This window comes from Mauremys mutica, chromosome 1 (assembly GCF_020497125.1).
Source record: "Mauremys mutica isolate MM-2020 ecotype Southern chromosome 1, ASM2049712v1, whole genome shotgun sequence".
In the NCBI taxonomy this organism is placed as follows: Eukaryota; Metazoa; Chordata; order Testudines; family Geoemydidae; genus Mauremys; species Mauremys mutica.
Window position 1 is genome coordinate 319,850,839 of NC_059072.1, and position 19,861 is coordinate 319,870,699.

A 19,861-nucleotide genomic window follows, 5' to 3' on the forward strand; every position below is an offset into this window, starting at 1 on the left:
TCTAATTATAGATCATACAACCAGTTTGGGATGTCTGGCCTGCTTTTTGACAGTCTGCCCTGAGACTGGCACTCACAATGTCTGGAGTGGCTCATGACCGTAACAGCCACATTACATGTATACCTTTGAATAGTGAATATGTTTGGGGACTCTCTTAACATACAGTTTGAATAGAATCACTGGCAACATCTGCTGAATACATTAGTTGTTAGGAGACATTTGCTCACTTATAGTAAAAAGTATCTCACTTTTCACAAGGGGAAACTACGGCTAAGGGACTCACTAAAGGTCACAGAGGGAATTGGTGTTAGTATTACAATTAGAATTTTGGAGTACCTGACTTCTGGCCTTGTGTAGTAACCACTAGATAACACTTCTCCTGTTTTCCCCAGTCGGTCATTGACTTCTGCTTCAGTGGCGTTTTGTCTGTTGTGATGTGCTCTGGGTTTGAAGTCGCTCTATAGTATCACTTCTTATGCACCACCACCATGCAAATGGGGAAAACCATGAGAAGAACATTAGTCTCCATGAGAGAGCACTCTGTGTGTGTGTCTTCTCTGGAACACGATGCACTAACGCTGTCTTACAAAATGGCAGCTGTTTCTGCACCCAGGCCAGCCCTAAAGAAATGTAAAGGTACAATACAAAGAAACCAAAGCCATAATACAGCCACTAACTTCATATTTACATAGTGAGCTGTACAAGATGACCATAATAGTGGCAAGAGCATTTTGAGCCAAGTCCCTTGTCATGCATGGCAATCATGTTATCCCAAACATGAAAAAGCATCCAAATAACACTGATTCTTTCTGGGGAGGGAGAATTGGTCTTAAAACCAACCAGAATGAGAATCTTCTGAGTGCATAACTTCATACAGCAAAGAGTGGTGTTCCTACACAGCATTTTGTGCTCTTGAATCAAATATTAAGAGGATCTAATCCTCCAGGTATCTGCAGGTGAGACTCTCTTAACTAGAACTCCATGCATGTAGGCCCTGCAGGATTGGACCCACCCACAGAGGGCAAATTGCCAATTTCATAATGTTTCTCCATTTAGTTAGGGAAATAAACAATAAAATATTCATACTAGTGAACAGGAGTAAACATAGCTCTTCATAAGTGGTCTGGTTTCCATGGTGATCAAATTAACTGCATTTGCTTGCACAGACTGTGCTGTGTGGCAGCCACCTCTCTCAGGCATGGCATAACAGAGCCACCTTGACATCTGGGCACCAATTCAACCAATTCTCACCCTGGAAACAGCAGTGAGTAATGACATTTCAAGGAGCATTGTGGGAGCTTGCAGCAGGATCAGGAGGAGGGAAACAATTTGGGTTGTTGTTGCCACAAAACACGACAGGTCAGATTCTCTTCTCACCCTAGATTTATGGCAGCGTAACTCCACAGACTTCTGTGGTATTACACCAGATCTCTACCTGTGAAACGGAAATCAGAATCTGACCCACAATGTATTACTAGTAGTTTGATTATTTTTATTACATTTTGCATCGGGGTAGCTGCTGGTCTTAGACGCTGGCCCTGCTGTGAGCCCTCTCTGCCCTGCTGGTGGCACCGATAGGTTGTTAAATTGCCCTGCCAACTGGCTGAGGGTTCCTCTCAACATGGGGAATCCCTGATCTCATCCCCTTGCAGCCCTCTCATCCTAGGGTGCATGGCCAGAAGAAGGGGGGCATTTACAGGAGCATTGCTGTTCTCCAGGGATTAAGTCCCTTGTCCTCTATTCCCATCTAGCACTCTCTTCCTCCTCCATAGGTCCTGTGCTGAGCACAGCAAAGGGAAACAGTCCTCTGCTTCAGGAATCCTGCCACCCAAGTTAGGATTTGTCAAGGCACAGTAGTATAACTACAATGGTGCAAGTGGTTCAGGCACACTAGGGCCCACAAGGTTACAGGGCCTAACCAGACCAGGATTTTGATGTAGCACCCAGGAGTCCAGAGATACCAGGGTAGGAGGGGCAAAGGCTGCCACCTCCTGTCTGGAGCTATAAGGGGATTACCCACTCAACTGGTACAGTGGATAGGATCCACTTTTGTACCCTCGGCCTGGAGATGTAACCAGATTGTACATGTGGATAACCCGCAGGGGATAGAATGCAGGCAACAGGTGATCAGGACGGGGGGCTGTCTGTGATGGTGCTGCAGGGGGTTGCTAGTTGTGGAGGGCACTCAGATCTACCTGCACACACGTATCCCCATTCGTGGCACCACCAGCCTGGCAGAAGTTGTGCTGTGCTGCCACTAGGGGAGAGTGGCTGGGATTGGGGGCCCCTCCAGCTCGGATGAGCTGGGCATGAGCAACCAGCAAGGATGCGCAGAGGAAGGGGGGCGGTGGAAGGCAGCACCAGGGGATGCGTGGGATATAGGGGAAGGCCCAAGAGATGGGAAACGCAGTCTCCCCTTAGAGACAGAGTGCAGGGTGAAAGCACTCACCACTTTGCTTGGGGCAAGGGTGTGGAGGGGTTAGACTGGGGCTTATGGAAGGGGGTTGGATTGGAGCAGAGCTGGAGGGGGTTGGGGTAGGGCATGTGGGGGCCTGAAACAGGACTGAGGGGATGGATCAGGGAAGTGGAGGAAGGAAGGAAGCTAAAAGGGCCTGGAGGGGTGATTGGATCAGGGAGCTGTATCAGAACTTGAGGAGAGCAAAGGGTTCCATGGGAGGGAAGCTAGGGCTGGACTCAGGATATGGGGGAGCAATGGGGCTGGATTTCAGAATCAGACTCTTACCTGTTCGTACACCAGGGCCCACTAGGGCCTTGTTACACCACTATCAAGGCAGGCTGGAAGGGACATGCTCAGAGCATATCTAGGGCCCTCTAAAGCAGAGCAGTAGGCCCCTGTGTTTAGGGGCTTGCTGCTAACAGTAGTGTATGCATCAACTGGCTGGGAGGCTATAGAGGCCCCTCTAAATACAGCTCACACTCTTTTGAGAGCTTATCAACACCTTTTGCAAGGCAGGAAAGCAGGATCCCTATTTACATCTGGGGAATTGTGCTCACGCAGGGAGCCCTTGCTAAACAAGGAACTGAACGCAGCTCTCCTGGGTGCCAGGCTGGAGGCCTAGCCATTAGACCATCCCTGCTATGCTGCACCGGATGTTATCAAGAGGCTCCTGTCCTCTCACTTCCCTTCATCGCCCTTAATCTTGGTCCTTTGACAGACCTCACCATCTGCTGAACACCTTTCGGGCACACACTCATGAGAGTGCTTATGTTACAGGAGGGGAAGGTTTATTGGAGTGGAAAACAGGCTTGTCAAAAACATCTGACATGAGGAAAAAATATCCCATGCAATGATTTGACAGGAGAAAGATTGCTCAGTGGTGGAGGCTCCTCAGGCTTGACTGGGTAGGAAGAACCTGCCCTGTTCGGATTCAGATACCTTCCTCTCCTTACCCACTGCTGTGAATTGGCTGAATTCACCTCCCTGAATCAGGTATGCCTGTGCTGTCTCAGAGGTCACCATCCTCCACTACTGCTCAGGTCTCTTCATACTGTTTCATAATCACTCAGGAGGAAACTGGGCTTGTCAGAAGAAAAGAAATGGCATTACTTACTGCACCAGCTCTCGGTTCAGTCTAAATGTGCTCAGGCTTCTGGTAACCTCTAGGACACACTGGGCATGCTCAGAGATTTAGCATTGCATTGACAGTCCATTCTCATATCAACAGTGCCATCATCTAATCTATGTAGTCACTCCATTACTAATCGTTTGATACCTCTCCTCAGTTTTGTGGGGGCATTTTGTATTTTCATAACATTTGGGCATTTTAAAGTAGTTATTACTTCAGTTTTTCAGTTATTTAGCTGCCCCAAAAGTTCCATTGCCATCTACTGCTGATAGGTAATCACCCCTTTGAGGAGTAAGCAAACATCTTTCCTTTGCATCCTTGCTCCATTGCCGGTTTCTCTTTATGAGCAGAAAGCTGTTCTCATGGGTACTGCGTACAAAGCACTGAGGAGAAAAGCCTATGTTAATATAGGCTGCAGGCACAAGAAATGCACAGAAGGTATTAGAGCAATAAACAAGAGCTCTGTCATTTTGATCTGTGGACCAGACCATTCTGCCATACTAGAAACCCTGCAAGTCTCACCTTTGTCAAGAAAGGTCAGTTTGTTTCCCTTATGTAGAACTCCTGTGACATACATCACAGGTCAAATATTACATTTCATAGACATTCTTGCTGGACATACTGCTGAAAAGACCAACATAAAAATGACTTGAAGGTCACTGACTATTTAAATAGCCCTTCCTTGTTATGAGTCAGAATATAATTTATTAGTGTACAAGAAAAAGAGATGTAGCAGAAACATCAATAAATAGCTTCAGATTTTCCACCCAGTGGCTTCATTCTTTGTTCTCAATCTTAACTGCTCCTGTCCTAATTGTAATCACGCATAATTTGGTTTTAAAGCAATTAGAAATCTACTGTAATGCATGCAGGTTACTGATCTTATTGTCATGCAGAAAATTCATTCATTCTGCCAACAATTCCATACACTGTACTCGAGCTCATGACTCATAGCTTTGCGTAAACGATTCTACAGTAAAGCTTGTGAAACAGATAAATGTTTATCAAGGATTTACTGTAAAAGATTTCTCAATGCTATTAGTCCGTATAAGGACTCTTTCCTCAGTGGAGGAAAAAAGTTGATTGTGCCTTCGTATGGGGGCATTACCTGGAGACTCAGAGCTATGTGCTTATTTTGTACAGACTGTGGACCAGATTCTGCTCTGTTGTGCCATTAACTTGAAGTTGAGAATCTAGCTCACTACCTGTAGCTGTTAAATGCATTCCTGAAGGCAATAGCACTACTTCAGCTGCAGGGACGAACCCCACCATTCATGGTACATAGCTCATGAGCTACACCAAATCAATCTGCCACCCCAAAAAACAAAATAAAACTGGAGAATTTTTTTTTAAATTGCTTCTATAGACAACTCTGGCCTTCCAGTGCTAAATGAGTAATAAGTTGCATGACATAACCAAGAATATGTGGGAAATCTAGCACCATTTCTTAAAATGCTACCAGGGTTGCTGGAGCTACAATGCAGAACAGTATTCCACTGTAGCTATACTAATGCATATCTGTGCTACATCTAGAAAAGGCTACATTGGAAAGGACCTCCCTTGCGTAGACGCTAACACTACATGCTGTAACTCTTGTACCCGTACAATGCAATAAGACTCGTGTTACTGATGTCTGTGCAGAATTAGGCATGATATTTCACTGGCTGCCAGAGCTCCTCTCAACATTGCTTTAATGCTCATCTCCTAAACTCCACTTGCAGAACACCAGTGGCTGCTGTATGCATAACCACATTATTGCTTCCCTGCTGCAGGGCCTGACCTCCAGCAGAGGGAGCACATGCTAATTAATAGCATCACAGCTCAGAGGATGGTTTATCAGGGCTGTTGGCTCAGGTGATATTGGTGGATAAACAAGCAAGTAGATAGAAAGCAAAAGCAGCTCCACTGAACACATGATTAAAGAGTAAATGCCCAAATGTTCAAACGTGGGTGCCTGAAATTAGGCTCCTAAACCCTTATTGAAACATAAATATACCAGAGTTTCTGGGTGCTCAGCACGCCTGAAAACTGGGCCACTGTGTTAGGTGTCTAAAATCTTGGCCTGCGTGCCCTTGTTAAGGTCAACAGTAGGATGTGCAGGTGTCACAGCTGTGACAATCTACTAGAAGGCACATTTGTACCCCAATTGAAGCCAAAGAAAACTTCCCTTGACTTCAGTGGCTACAGAATCAGACCCATGATGAGTAAGAATTAGCTACATCATTGTAAGTGGATATCTGTATTATAAATGCTGAAGTATTTCCCAACGCAGTCAACTAACTACTCAATAATAGAGAGCTGATCTCCCAGAGGACGGGCTGTAAGAGAGAGGAAAATATCAACATTATTATGGCATAATAGTAATTGGGAGGGAACAACAGCAACATGTAGCTAAAAATGTCCTTATTCCAGAAATTTCTAGGTAACAAGGCCTGTATCCCATGACTCTATTCCTGTATCACGTGAATATAGTAACACCTAAATATACTTAATTACTTCTAGCATATTCAAGGTACCTTGCATCTCAACAGTTACATCCTTGAATGAGTGTATAATCATAGATATCATGAGTTCTAATACCATTAACTGAATTAGAGTGTTGGGACTAGGCATGGAATTACTTCTATTTGTGAGGTCCACAAATGTGTCTCAACCATCAATTCCTTGCCATGGAAGGATGAGATTGCACCAAATGGCAATTCTTTTCTAGAAGATCCTTGCCCCCTTCCCATTCACATGTCACAAGTTCACTGGGTACCCAGGAGATACTGGGTACCCATGGTGGCTAAGTCCATAAATGGCTATTAGCCAGGATGGGTAAGAATGGTGTCCCTAGCCTCTGTTCGTCAGAGGATGGAGATGGATGGCAGGAGAGAGATCACTTGATCATTGCCTGTTAGGTTCACTCCCTCAGGGGCACCTGGCATTGGCCACTGTCGGTAGACAGATACTGGGCTAGATGGACCTTTGGTCTGACCCGGTACGGCCTTTCTTATGTTCTTATGTTCTTATACCCAGGAGTAAAGGACAAACACTTCCACAAGTGGGCGCTTACTACAAGTTTGTGTGCCAAGTAGTGCAGCCTCCTGCCTTGGGTGGGTTTATGAGAGCGTGTTGGCTTAAAAGAGAGAGATTAATCGAAAGGTATCCAGTCTTTCAAGTCTACAGGCTGCAAGCACACACACTGTGGTTTATCATAAGCTAAATGGGGAAAGGGTGGTGGATCTTGGTACGATATTGGCTGCACAGCATGAGATACATTGCCTTGGGCAGGGGCTACTGACTTAGTTGTAATTCCAGGGGATTTGGCATGATTTCCTTAGAACATGCATTAAAATACTCTATCTCGTGGAGAATAATGCACAGATCCATTGGGCCAAAGGTATCCCTGAAGTCAGAAACTCCATGGATTTCCACAAAGATGCTGTGCAATTGCTGATGTCCATGTGGCTCATGAAAGCAGTTGCAAGGGAGTAGATCTGAGTGATGTTCACCTTGCCAACATTTAGGTCCAAAAAATCCATCTCCAGTCTCTGTCCAGTTTCTGACCATTCCAGCTCATGCCACTTGTGCTACTCCTCCCCTGGCCTAAAGACTCCTGCTGCTTTCCCCGCTTTCTCTTTTTATAGAGGAAGGAATTGAATCTTATTGCTGCTTGCAATCCCAAAGCTTAGTCTGCTGTCGTTTGCATATGCTAAGGACTAGGCTGTCTGCGTTCACAACCGTTGGGGTGGGAGGCAGAGAGAAAAGATTAGGAAATTGAGAGTAAGCCCTCTGAACTGGCTATTGTGATGTAATAAACAGGTCTGTCCACTGCTATTGATCTCTGCCCACAGCCGTCCATGCAGAGCCCTCTAGCACATGAGGGTAAATGTGGAAAAAACTAATGGACTAGAACAGCAAGAATAAAAATCCTCACAACTCTTATATATTCCGTATCTAGAGAGTGTCTTCCCTGAAATCACTGGAGATGCTTTAGAGCAAAGTAAGTTCTAATGAGGTTTTTTGGGGCAGGAAACTTCCCCGTTTTCCTTGAGTTCATCTATTTGTTTCCCATCTCTTATTTAAAACTTCTAGTCATTTGAACAACCTCACAACGTGTGTGCCTTTCTCTTCTCTGCACCCAGACAACTATGTCCTTGTAGGGTGTAAGGCAACTGTGATCTTCCAACCTAGATGAGGCTCAGAGCAGGACAAGAACTGCTTTGGAGGTGTCTGTTTTCCCTAAACTCAGTGAACAAGGCTTGCCTGGGACCTATTGAACATCTTGTTTCTGTTCACTCGCAGACTTTTAGCAGGTCAGATGTGATATAGTGAACTAAATGTGAGGTTGGCAGTGGGAATCCTGAATTCAAATGCTGACTCCTTCTAACGTACTGGGTGACTTTTGGCTAGTTCCTTTACCCAACGATTAAAAGGGGGAATGTTTCAAAACACAGCTCCCCCTCTGCTAAAAACCAAGAAGGAGCTCCTCTTCCTCTCTCTAGCTTGGATAAGCAGAACTTTCTCCAGGGTGAGAGCCCCCTTCTCCTGTTGCAGTTAAACAGATTGAGTTTTACATCTCTGTGCCTCTATTACCCCATCTGTAAAATAGGAGTGGTAATACTTTCCCTCTGGATAGATGAAAAGCACTGTACAGGGACACGGTAAGTATTATGTCTTTAAAAAAATGGATTAGTGGGAAGGTAGAATGCTACTACTTCTTGCTACACTTAAAGGCTAAATTTTTGAATATGAGCCTTTAATTCTACTTGTAAATATCAAGGCCATCTTTGGAAATAACTACATAAAAGATGTTGCTATATTCCATTTGTGCCATACACTGTAATTGTCAAATCACTGTTAAGTGTGATGCATTTCTTCGTTCCACTACCTCTTTTGCCATTCTTTTCAGTTATATGTGCAGCTTTGCTCTCCAGAAAGATCAATAAAGAGCTAGTTGTTTTCTAAAAATACAACTAAACATTTAAGGTGCATAATCTGCACTGAGATGACAGAAAAAAAATTTCCTACTCAGTTGTCACAAACAATGTCCTACTGAGCAAGCACTTATAGAGGGAGCATGAACATTCAAACAGGCTTATGTTATGTCTCCTGCTTAAAGGTAAGGAGTTTTTTTTTTCCTGGTGCTCATTCTTACCATAATTGGTGAAATTGTTGGTGTTGCTAACAAAAGAATCTTTACAGCTCTTCTGTCCTTGGGGGGAAATGAAGGTTCTCTTAAATAAACAGCTCACCTAAAACAACAGTACTCTGACATTCTGTTTCTCATTCTCTTCATGCCAGCCTCTGCTTGTCTATTCATACAAAGCTTTAGCACTGGATGTCACAGAGGTGTTGATGATGCAGTTATCTCTGTCATGTTCTCTTCCGGTCACTGGCTATCACAATGTATGTGGGAGTAATTTGAAGATGATCAAAGAAGAGAATGCACATGAAGCTCAGACAGAAATTTGTTTGTGTTCACCTTTGTATGGCAACATATTTGTATTAATACATCTTTGTATAGAAAGAAACTGTAGCCACATTTTGGCTGTTGGATCTTCATGGTGGATCTTGACTTCCATCCAATATTCTTCACTCTAAGGGCCAGATCCCCTAACTCACATTGAATCCTACCTTACTCCTCAACTAGTCTTACAGAGCTCTTCGTCTGTTTCCTGTCTTAAGGTGTGATTGCACTCCAAGAGTGGATGAAATGGTCCCTGTATAATTAGGGTGACCAGATGTCTCAATTTTATAGGGACAGTCCCAATTTTTGGGTCTTTTTCTTATATAGGCTCCTATTCCCTGCCCCCCCCCCCCAACCCCGGTCCTAATTTTTCACATTTGTTGTCTGGTCACCCTATGTATAATATATGCTGTGAAAAGTGCTTTAGGATTCTCCAGGATGAAAAGTGCTATATACTGTACATGGGGAAATCATCATCCTTACAATTGATGGACTTCAGCTCCCCTAGCGCCAGGTGCAGTCTGGATGCTCTGGTAGATGAGATCTCCAGAATATAGGATGAGATCTAAAGCAACAACTGACCATTTATTTTGGGGTTAGTGATTAAAGTATCTGGACTCCATTTCAGTAATTCACTACCAATTTACATGGAAATGGGAGTACAAAACAGGAGTATCAGGTCAGCAGCCCCAGGGTAAGAATGGCTAAGGCCATTCAGTAGTACCCACGTCCATTCCTTATATTAAATTCTCTCTCTCTGGGTGGGGGTGGGGGTTTGTTTTTTAACTAAGGGTATATCTACAGTACCCACCGGATCAGCAGGCAGCGATCGATCCAGCGGGAGTCAATTTATTGAAACTAGTCTAGACGTGATAAATCAACCCCCGAGAACTCTCCTGTCGACTCCTGTACTCCACCTCCCCGAGAGGCACAGGCGGAGTCGATGGCAGAGCAGCAGCAGTCAACTCATCGCAGTGAAGACACCACGGTAAGTCGATTTCACCTATGTTATTCACATAGCTCAAGCCTGCACAACATGCAGGCCACATGCGGCCCATGTGGGCTCACTGTGCGGCCCGCAAGGGTGGGTAGGCAAGCGGTGGGTGAGGGAGGGGGGCTGAGGAGGCGAGTGGGCGGGCAGTGGCGGGGGGGCAGGTGAGCCGGTGGCAGGGAAGGGGGCCTGAGGAAGTGATTGGGCAGCCAGTGGTGAGGGGAATGGGTGGTTGGATGGGGCAGGGATCCCAGGGGAGCCATCAGGAATGAGAGGAGGGGTTGGATGGGGTGGCGGGGGGCATTGAGGGGACAGGGAAGGGGGTGGATGGGGCAGAGGTCCCGGGGGGGCATCAAGAAACACGGGGGGTTGGATGGGGCAGGAGTGGGCCACGACCCCTTTGTGGGGTGAGGAGGGACCCGGTTGTTAAGATTTTGGCAGCTCATCACTGGCCAGGGCGGTGGGAGGCTGAGGAGGCGAGCGGGCAGGCAGTGGTGGGGGGGAGTATGCAATCTGGGGGGGAGGGGCTAAGAAGGCAAGCGGGGGGGGCACATGAGCCAGGGGAGTGGGGGTCTGAGCAGGCGTGCGGGTGGGCAGTGGCGGGGGGGGCGGGTGAGCCGGTGGCGGGGGAGGGGAGGCTGAGGAGGCGGGCGGGGGGGCAGGTGAGCTGGCAGCAGAGGAGAGGGGCTGAGGAGGCGAGCTGGGGGTGGGGGGCTGAGGAGATGAGCTACGAGTCAGTGGCTGACCTGTTCTACTGATCTGGTCTGGCTCCCATCCCCTCTCCAAGGGTTGCAGCTGTCTGGAGGTGCCTGCCTTCCACGCCTTCCTCAGTCACACCTCATTCATTGAACAGGGCAATTGATTACAAAGTGGGGGGAAGAGCTTATTCTACTTCTAGCTAAAAGATATTTTTCTTTTACCTTAATTATACTACCTTAGGGGCCTGCTATAACATACCAAGGGTCAATACCGCTGTTTCGGCAGGGCGGCGATGGGGAAGGAAGGTTTGTTTCCGCGAGGTGGGCGGCGCTTGGGGGGGTTGTTTTCGCAGGGCAGGCAGTGCTGGGGGGGTTGTGTTTTGGGGGGGCTGGGCGGTGATGGGGTGGGTGTTTCGGCGGCACTGGGGGGGTTGGTGGAACTGGGGCGGGGAGTGTTTTGGCCCTCAGCTGTTTTCTTTGGAGTAATATGGTCCTCGCCGCTTTACGAGTTGTGCAGGCCTGGTCATAGCTGAATTGCGTAACTTAGATTGATTCCCTCCCCCCACATACACCCAGTGTAAACCAGTTCTAAGACTATAAGTAGTTAGAAAGTCTGGTTCTACTAGGTGCTGAGACTTGTTTGGGGGATGAAACCAAACCCTCCTGCAGCGTGTGAGTGTATCTGTGTACCTGCTGTGTTCTTTAATAACAAATGGAGAGAGACATTGGGCTACATCCATTCAGTTGCTGATCACTACCTGCCAGCCGCTAAACCCTTTCAGCTCCACTGTACTAAATGCACCCTCATCTAGCCCTGAATTGGAGCCAAAAGGAGGAAAACATGCAATGCTGTTTATTAAAATGTGCTGTTTATCTTCAGATGTTGCTAAAAGCATCTCATCATAATTACCCCCATTGACATTCGGTGTCACTGCCTTAAGTGGTAAATGCTCCTGTCAAACAGCTCGAGCAAATGACTACCTATGGATACAGTCCCGGAGAGGGGGGAGAACTGGGACATGATGCACACTCATTACATGATGATACATTAGTATAAGTATTTGCTAAATGAGGTATAAGTGAAAGCATTAATGCAAGATGTCTATAGACCTCAAAGCCTGTAAACCAATATTTTAGCCAGATTGAGGCATGAGTAGCTTAGCCAGATTGAAGCATAAGCCTTAGCATGCATAGCTGAGCAGGAATAGCCCAGCATCAGGAGATCGAATGCTGTCTTATTCCCGTTTGACTACACTGCTGACCGGTTACTGCAAAATATCAGTTAATGCTAGTTTTGGATATTTTAGGATAGGAATGTTCAACAACAAGAGTGCTAGGGTAACCAATTGGCATATGACAATGAGCTTGCAGTAAGTGCTCGATTAGCCTATAAGGGGAGAGCACCCCAACATTACTAGGGGAAGAAAGTTCAGATATGGACTAAGGAGGCCGAACATCCTTGTAAATATTCATGGTGGCCACAGAACCCTATAAGAGAGCTATCCATGGCCCAAACACTTAGGATTTTCTTGGCAAGCTAGAGGTAAGACCACTCATGAATTACTTGTCTCACTACTTTTAAGGGTTCTGCCGGGGATGGTGTGAGCTTTTAGATACTCAGACGTTTTGACCAGTCTTTGTTATCGCTATCTGCTTTGCTGGGTTGGGGTGTTTGTGCTCGTGCTAACTGTGCTAGTAAAAATATTACAAGGACAGAACGCCTTTCCTAAGTGTGATTGTCCCCCTCCAGCACACTAGGGTCATCGTAATAATGCTAGTACTTCTGGGTCTGGTCACGAGGCAGAACCCTATCAAACTATAGAGTACTAATTGGCATTTCTAATTGAGCAGTATAACTGATACATAATTAGCAAAGCTCAAGGAATAATTATTCCATGATCAACTGCATAATTGCTCTTGACAGCATTTTAGTCAGTAGAGGAAGGTAGAGCAAAACTCAGGCTGAAGAAACACCTTCTCAGGCCTTATATAATACATTTCATATATGACTACACCACACCAGAATGGCTCTTGGAATGAGTGGATATTTTCAGAGGACTGGTAATAGGATACATATCCTTAAAGTTCCAGGTCACTAGTTCAGCTCTAGTGCATATAGAGTTGCTACCTGACCAGATTATCCCAAGATTGTCTCTTTTTTGAGGTAGCTGTCCCAGGAAATCTGTAAGTGTGCGCAGTACACGCTGACAGTTGTCCAATTTCATGGGCTCAGGATCATCCCAGGTTTTTGTACCTCAGAGGTAACAACCCTAAGTGCATGGCAGTTGTGATTTAGTTCGTTTTACAGAAATTTTGCAAACTTTCAGTAGTAAAGTGTGATGAACCTGCTAAGCAGGGAGCTACCATTTCCATCAACTCCCTCTCCACTACGTCTGGCCAGGTTGCCAACTTTCTAATGGCACAAAATCGATCACCTTGCCCCGCCCCCTGCCCAGAGGCCCTGCCCCTTTTCTGAGGCCCCACCCCCACTCACTTCATTCCCCCTCTCTCTGCTGCTTGCTCTCCCCCACCCTCACTCACTTTCACTGGGCTGGGGCAGGGGATTGGGATGTGAGAGGGGGTGAGGGCTCCGGCTGGGGGTGCAGGCTCTGGGGTTGGGCCGGGGATGAGGGGTTCGGGGTGCAGGAGGGGGCTCTGGGCTGGAGCCAAGGGGTTCAGAGTGTGGGAGTGAGTTCAGGCCTAGGGCAGGGGATGGGCTTTGGGAGGGAGTTAGAATGTGGAAAGGGGTTCCTGCCAGGGCTTGGGGTGCAGGAGGGGTTGAGGGTGTGGCCTCCAGCCAGGCAGCATTTACCTCAGGTGGCTCCCGGTCAGCAGCACAGTGGCGCTAAGACAGGCTCCCTGCCTGTCCTGGCTCTGCCCGCTCCTGGAAGTGGCCGCCCCGTCTGGCTCCTAGGCTCAGGGGTGGCCAGGTGGCTCTGCACCTGCAGGTTCTACCCCCACAGCTCCCATTGGCTGTGGTTACCAGCCAATGGGAGTTGCAGAGCCGGCACTTGGGGCGGGGGAAGCATGCAGAGCTTCCCTGATTGCCCCTGCACCTAGGAGCTACAGGGACATGCTGGTCACTTCTGGGAGCTGCACAGAGCCAGGGCAGGCAGGGAGCCTGTCTTAGCCCCGTTGTACCTCTGCCAACCAGACTTTTAATGGCCGAAGCCACCAGGGTCCCTTTTTGACCGGGTGTTCCGGTCAAAAACTGGACACTTGGCAAGCCTAAAACACACAGAGACATGCTGTGAAGCTGAGTGTAAGGCCTTTGCAAGCTTGGCCCCAAAAAAAGTTTAAATGTTCACCTTTAAGAACCCCGCCCCCCCTTGCAAACTAAAGGTCTCAAGAATCTTTTATAATAGAAGGTGGGGGAGGGTTTGCTACCAGCCCTCGTTAGCTGTTCCCCAGAGGGCAAATCTAAATTCTATCAATGCTGCCTGGGACGTTTTTTTCCCAAATATGTAAAAAATTAGCAACCGAGATGTGAAGTTGTCCATGGATTTGTTACTATCTTAGGCCCTGACCCTGCAATCACTTGCACACATGCTTAACTGCATGGGCGTGAGCATTCCCATTGATGTCAAGGGGACTACTCTCATAGTTAAAGTCAAGCATGTGCCTGACTATTTGCCAGATTGGGGGCTTTATCTCTTACTACCGCTAGCAGCCATAAAAGACCTCCAGTTCAGTTCCATATTTACATAGACAAAGCTCCCACTAATGCTACTGGGAATCTTACATGAATAGAGTACAGAATCAAACCTCGGGAATTTTGGCTGCAGAAAGAATGATGAAACAGGCCTTAAACTGGTATTTGTATTAAAAGCAATTAACATCAGTGCAGAAATGCAACCCTCTTACTGTTATACAGCGACCCCAAAGGTTCAAAAATCATGTCGGGTCTTAAAAAATCACAAGATTAACTTAATAATCATGAGACTTTAAATTAAACTTTGGGTTTTTATTTGTTTCTGGTTTTTGAGCCTTTCACTTTTTCAAGGTTCTCTTTGCAACCGTAAGGACTAGAAACTACATTTTAAATGAAAGTTCAGATTCTTGTGAGACTTGAAATAACATTGTAAGTTGGCAACACTCCTAGAATGTTCATCATTAGGAATATTCTAGAAAAAAGAATATTGAGGAAGCCAGACTTCCCTTTGTGAGAGGTCTCTGTTAGTTTAGGAGCCCTGTGTTTTCTTGAGCAGTCAGCAATGGCTACGCAGATATACCTTTATCATCACCACAGGAGCTATATTGTTCAATTTTTGTCAGCCAAAAAAAAAATCTTATCTTGATCTCCTTGCTTCTTATGGTGAGTAGGAGAGAGGAGTTTACATAATCCTCTGACTTTTCTCTTTCCTTCCGGAAAATCTTTCATTAAGGAGTTTGCTGTTGTTAATCATCTTTTTACTATAAAAGCCTATCTGTTCAAACCACAGGAGGTCTTCTGACCTCCAGCAATTGTTAAGCACTACGTAAGTAAACTATTACTTCAATTCTTTGTAACATCGGTAACTTGCCACCTTGAGTGCATGCTTTTATTATATTTATAAAATTCACCTCACTACAGGAAGTGCTCTAGCCAAAAGCTGCTAACAATTACTACAATCTTCCTTTCATTCTATCCTTGTTTTGAAGCAGAATGCGGTATTCAAAACAAGGTATCAAAACCAGAATCTGTCACTTTGCTACGGATCTGCAGCAAGCTCTGAGCTTTTATTTTATTTTATTTTTTTTAAACGCAACACATGAGAATGCTTAGAAAATGCAGTCGTGTTTTTATAAACTGCTTTTCACCTTCAACAATCTCTAAAAATAGCAAGTAACTAAACATACCAAGGCGTATGTTCTTTTTGTAATGAGAGGTTCTGTATCACTGCTGTCTTCAGTTTGGTGGGCTGGGCCGGACAAGGCTACTATTACCATGGGTTGTGACTGAGGCCAGCAGGAAATACAGAGGTCTATTACTAGGGATCCTGTGTGGTATCTCTCTGTTACAGGAGGTGCAGGAAGAGGCATTAATATTGTGTGTAGTCCATCATTTTTCCACAATGATCTCAGAACTGATCACTTGAAGTAACTCTGATTAGCTCCCCCCATATTTAGCCAAAGTCAGTTATATTAAAGATTAAGAAAACCCCAATGCTGCCTAACAAAGGGCTGCATTGACAGTTTACCTGGAGCATTACAGCCACATATGAAAGAGCAGGTTGTAGCCACTCTCCTCTTTCACATGGTTTGTGGCCCATGGAAACCTCCATCCTTGTCTGGATTGCTTCATCTTGATCAGAGTGGCTTTCTTCTTGGAACAAGCTAGAGAACAAATAAGCCAGGTAATGAGTCAATGTGATTTTTTTCAAACCCATGCAGCCAGAGTTGAGATGGAGAGAGCAGCCTGCTAGCAGCAAAGAGTGTCTCTTATTGCTTGGGTAGCTAGGACTCCATTGTTGGGTTATCCCTATTTTACAGCTGGGGAAGTGACATTCCTAAGGTCAGCCTGCAGGCCAGAGCTGGGAATATATCCTATGTCTCCCAAGTGTAGTGTTTTATCCACTAGATCACAATCTCAGAGAGTTTTGCTAGAAAAATTTGGGGAAACATGCCTCCAACTCAGTTCCCCAAAGGAGGTATTTATAAGTGCAGGCAGAACCCGAACAGCTCAAGGCTAGACTGCACCCTCCTACCATGCTACTCCACCCTGAATGGGCCCAACCTATATAATAGCCTCACCTATTCTTGCTCCTACGGGCCTACTCATCTCTGACACAAGATGGTGGCTCAGAGACATTTGCCTCTTTGTGCCTCAGGACAGGGCTCCACAAGCCTGAGACTAGAAACTCTTGCAGATATTTGGTCAATTCTCTCCTTACTTCTCTTCGGTTGGCTCAATGTGGAGGAGAAGCTATTGCACTGAAAATGCTGATCTTCTGATCCAAGCACCATGTAAGAGATAAGGTCCCTTTCCACTGCTTCATGACATCAGAGGGAAACACAGGTGGCAGTGAGGAACTGCTGATTGCAAAAGCTAAACAATTTAATTCTGCTTTCTCCCTTGCTTATATTTAACACTGTCATATCTGAACAATTAATAAATACAATAAGTCATTACCACCTCATTTCTCCAAATTGGTTCTGAGATTTGTGAAACAATTGAGTGAATGGGGAGGGGAAGCAATTCATTATGTCCGGGACACAATTTCTGGGAATTTCAGCTATATTAAACAAAACCTACCTTTGCTCAATCAAATTAGCCTAATTACATACATATGTATTGTCTGCTGTTCTATTATATCTAGAAAAAATTAAAAGGCGCTTGAGTTTCACTATGAAACCAGCAGCTTTTGCATAAGAAATGTGGACAACTTGACATCAGACAAAGCTTGATACTCCATTATTCATTAAAAATGTTGATAAGACTGGCTTATGCGTAGACTACCAGATTTTTTATTTTAATCTTCAAGGGACATGTTTGAATTAGCACAGGCCTCTGCTTTATTTCTGTAGCCTTTCAGTCCAGGTGTGCTGTGCTGAGAATATTGACAAAATGAGATTGTCAAGCTACACTCAAATTCTTATGCATGTCCTTTCCTGTTTAAATGTTACTATGACTTCAGAGATCATACTGCATCTGAATCATTTTGCTGCTGCATGAAGATACATCAACACAAGAATCTAATGCTTAATATATGCCTATTAGTGGGAAAGCAAATGTAACACTCATTACGTTACACTACGTGTTCAAAGGGCAACAGCAACAAAATAATGCATTCTGTTTTGGTAGATGTGGGAGCTCTTCAGAAGCTCTCAAGGCCTCTCTTAAAAGGCTGCAGCCTGTTCTCTCCTATGCCAGGGCTTTTCACCATGTCCTCTGCTCTTCCTTCAGGGCTCTAATGGTGCAGGGGGTGCTAGCAGGGAGCAGGTGCTCTTGTTGGCCCTTGCTCTTGAGATAAAAGGGAAGGCTTCTTGTGTTTCTAGCAGGCAACAGCCACCATCTGGCCCATCAGATGCACTATCTTTCTAGACTCATATGAGAACAGCACTTTGATAGATACCTGAGTTGTCTCTCGGCCAAATCCTACAAGGTGCTGAGCTCCCTTAACTTGAGGGAATAAAACAGTTCCTGGAAGGCACTTCGTGATTTGCAGAAGCTGACCTCATTAAAATAATCCTTGGGGGTTTGAAACTTTCTATACAAGCACCAGCTGATAAATGATTTTTTTACAGAGAGATCTGGGCTCTGATATAAAGTCTCCGCCCTGCACCTCTGATACTGTGCTGAGAGAAAATCATCTGACGTACAAAGCCTGAGCCAGATGCTCCCAATGCAGAGAGGTTCAAAGAAATGGAAATTGCACCTGAAAGGGTACAGGTTCGACAAAGGAGGAAGAGATGTGAACATGCTGCAGGCTTCTGCACTGCCCATTGACTGAAAACTCCCCCCTCACCCTCATAGTTGGAGTGCTGAAGATCTGAGAGATACCTATTAGGTATAACAGGAGCTGAGGCACGCTGAATGCTTTCTTTGGGGGCCTGTATATTTCCAAGCAGGAAGTTAATGCTAACTCTGGCTTCTCAGGCATGGCCCGCACTACAAAGTTAGGTCAATATAAGCCGCCTTGCTTCAATGAAGTAGTGCATGTGTCTACACTTAAGTTCGTTTCCCACCAATTCCCAGCATTCTCAAAACTACGATACCCACATGAGGAAATAAGGAAACAAATCAACAGAGCCAGACGTGTACCCAGAAGTCTCCTGCTACAAGACAAGCCCAAGAAAGAAACCAACAGGACTCCACTGGCCATCACCTACAGTCCCAGCTTAAACCTCTCCAATGCATCATCAGTGACCTACAACCCATCCTGGACAATGATCCCCTCGCTTTCACAGACCTTGGGAGGCAGGCCAGTCCTCGCCCACAGACAACCCACCAACCTTAAGCATATTCTCACCAGCAACCACACACCGCACCATAACAACTCTTACTCAGGAACCAATCCATGCAACAAACCTCGATGCCAACTCTGCCCACATATCTACACCAGTGACACCAGGACCTAACCAGATCAGCTACAACATCACCGGTTCATTCACCTGCACGTCCACCAACGTTATATACTCCATCATGTGCCAGCAATGCCCCTCTGCTATGTACATCGGCCAAACTGGACAGTCCCTACATAAAAGGATGAATGGACACAAGTCAGATATTAGGAATGGCAATATATAAAAACCTGTAGGAGAACACTTCAACCTCCCTGGCCACACAATAGCAGATGTAAAGGTAGCCATCTTACAACAAAAAAACTTCAGGACCAGACTTCAAACAGAAACTGCTGAGCTTCAGTTCCTTTGCAAATTTGACACCATCAGATCAGGATTAAACAAAGACTGTGAATGGCTAGCCAACTACAAAAGCAGTTTCTCCTCCCTTGGTGTTCACACCTCAACTGCTAGAAGAGGGCCTCACCCTCCCTGATTGAACTAACCTCGTTATCTCCAGACTGATTCTTGCCTGCATATTTATACTTGCCTCTGGAAATTTCCACTACATGGATCTGATGAAGTGGGTATTCACCCATGAAAGCTTATGCTCCAATACATCTGTTAGTCTTTAAGGTGCCACCGGACTCTTTGTTGCTTTCCCACCAATGTGAACTCTCCATTATGTAACAGCACCTCCCAGAGCGGTGTTCAGCCACGGCTGATGTACTGAGGTTGACACAGCCTGACTGTAGACACTGTGTTACCTATATCAACCTTAACAGTCCTCCACCAGCTGTCCCACACTGCCCACTCTGGTCAAAATTGTGAACTCCACTGCCCAGGGTCATGGAGACTGGAAGCCCCCTGCCCTTTAAAACTCAGCGAATTTTTGAAATGCCTTTTCCTGATTGTCCAGCATGGTGAGCCCACCCAGCAGCTCTCCATTGTTGTGTGCAATTCCCCAGCAGACCTTGCCAGCTACATACTCCAGACGCACTGTGGCTTGGAATAGACAAGAGATATTGGATCTCCTGGGCCTGTGGGGAGAAGAGGCTGTGCAGGCACAACTATGGAACAGCCACAGAAGCGTGGACATCTAGGAGCAGATTGCTCGGGGGATGCAGGAGAAGGGGTATGACAGGGACCA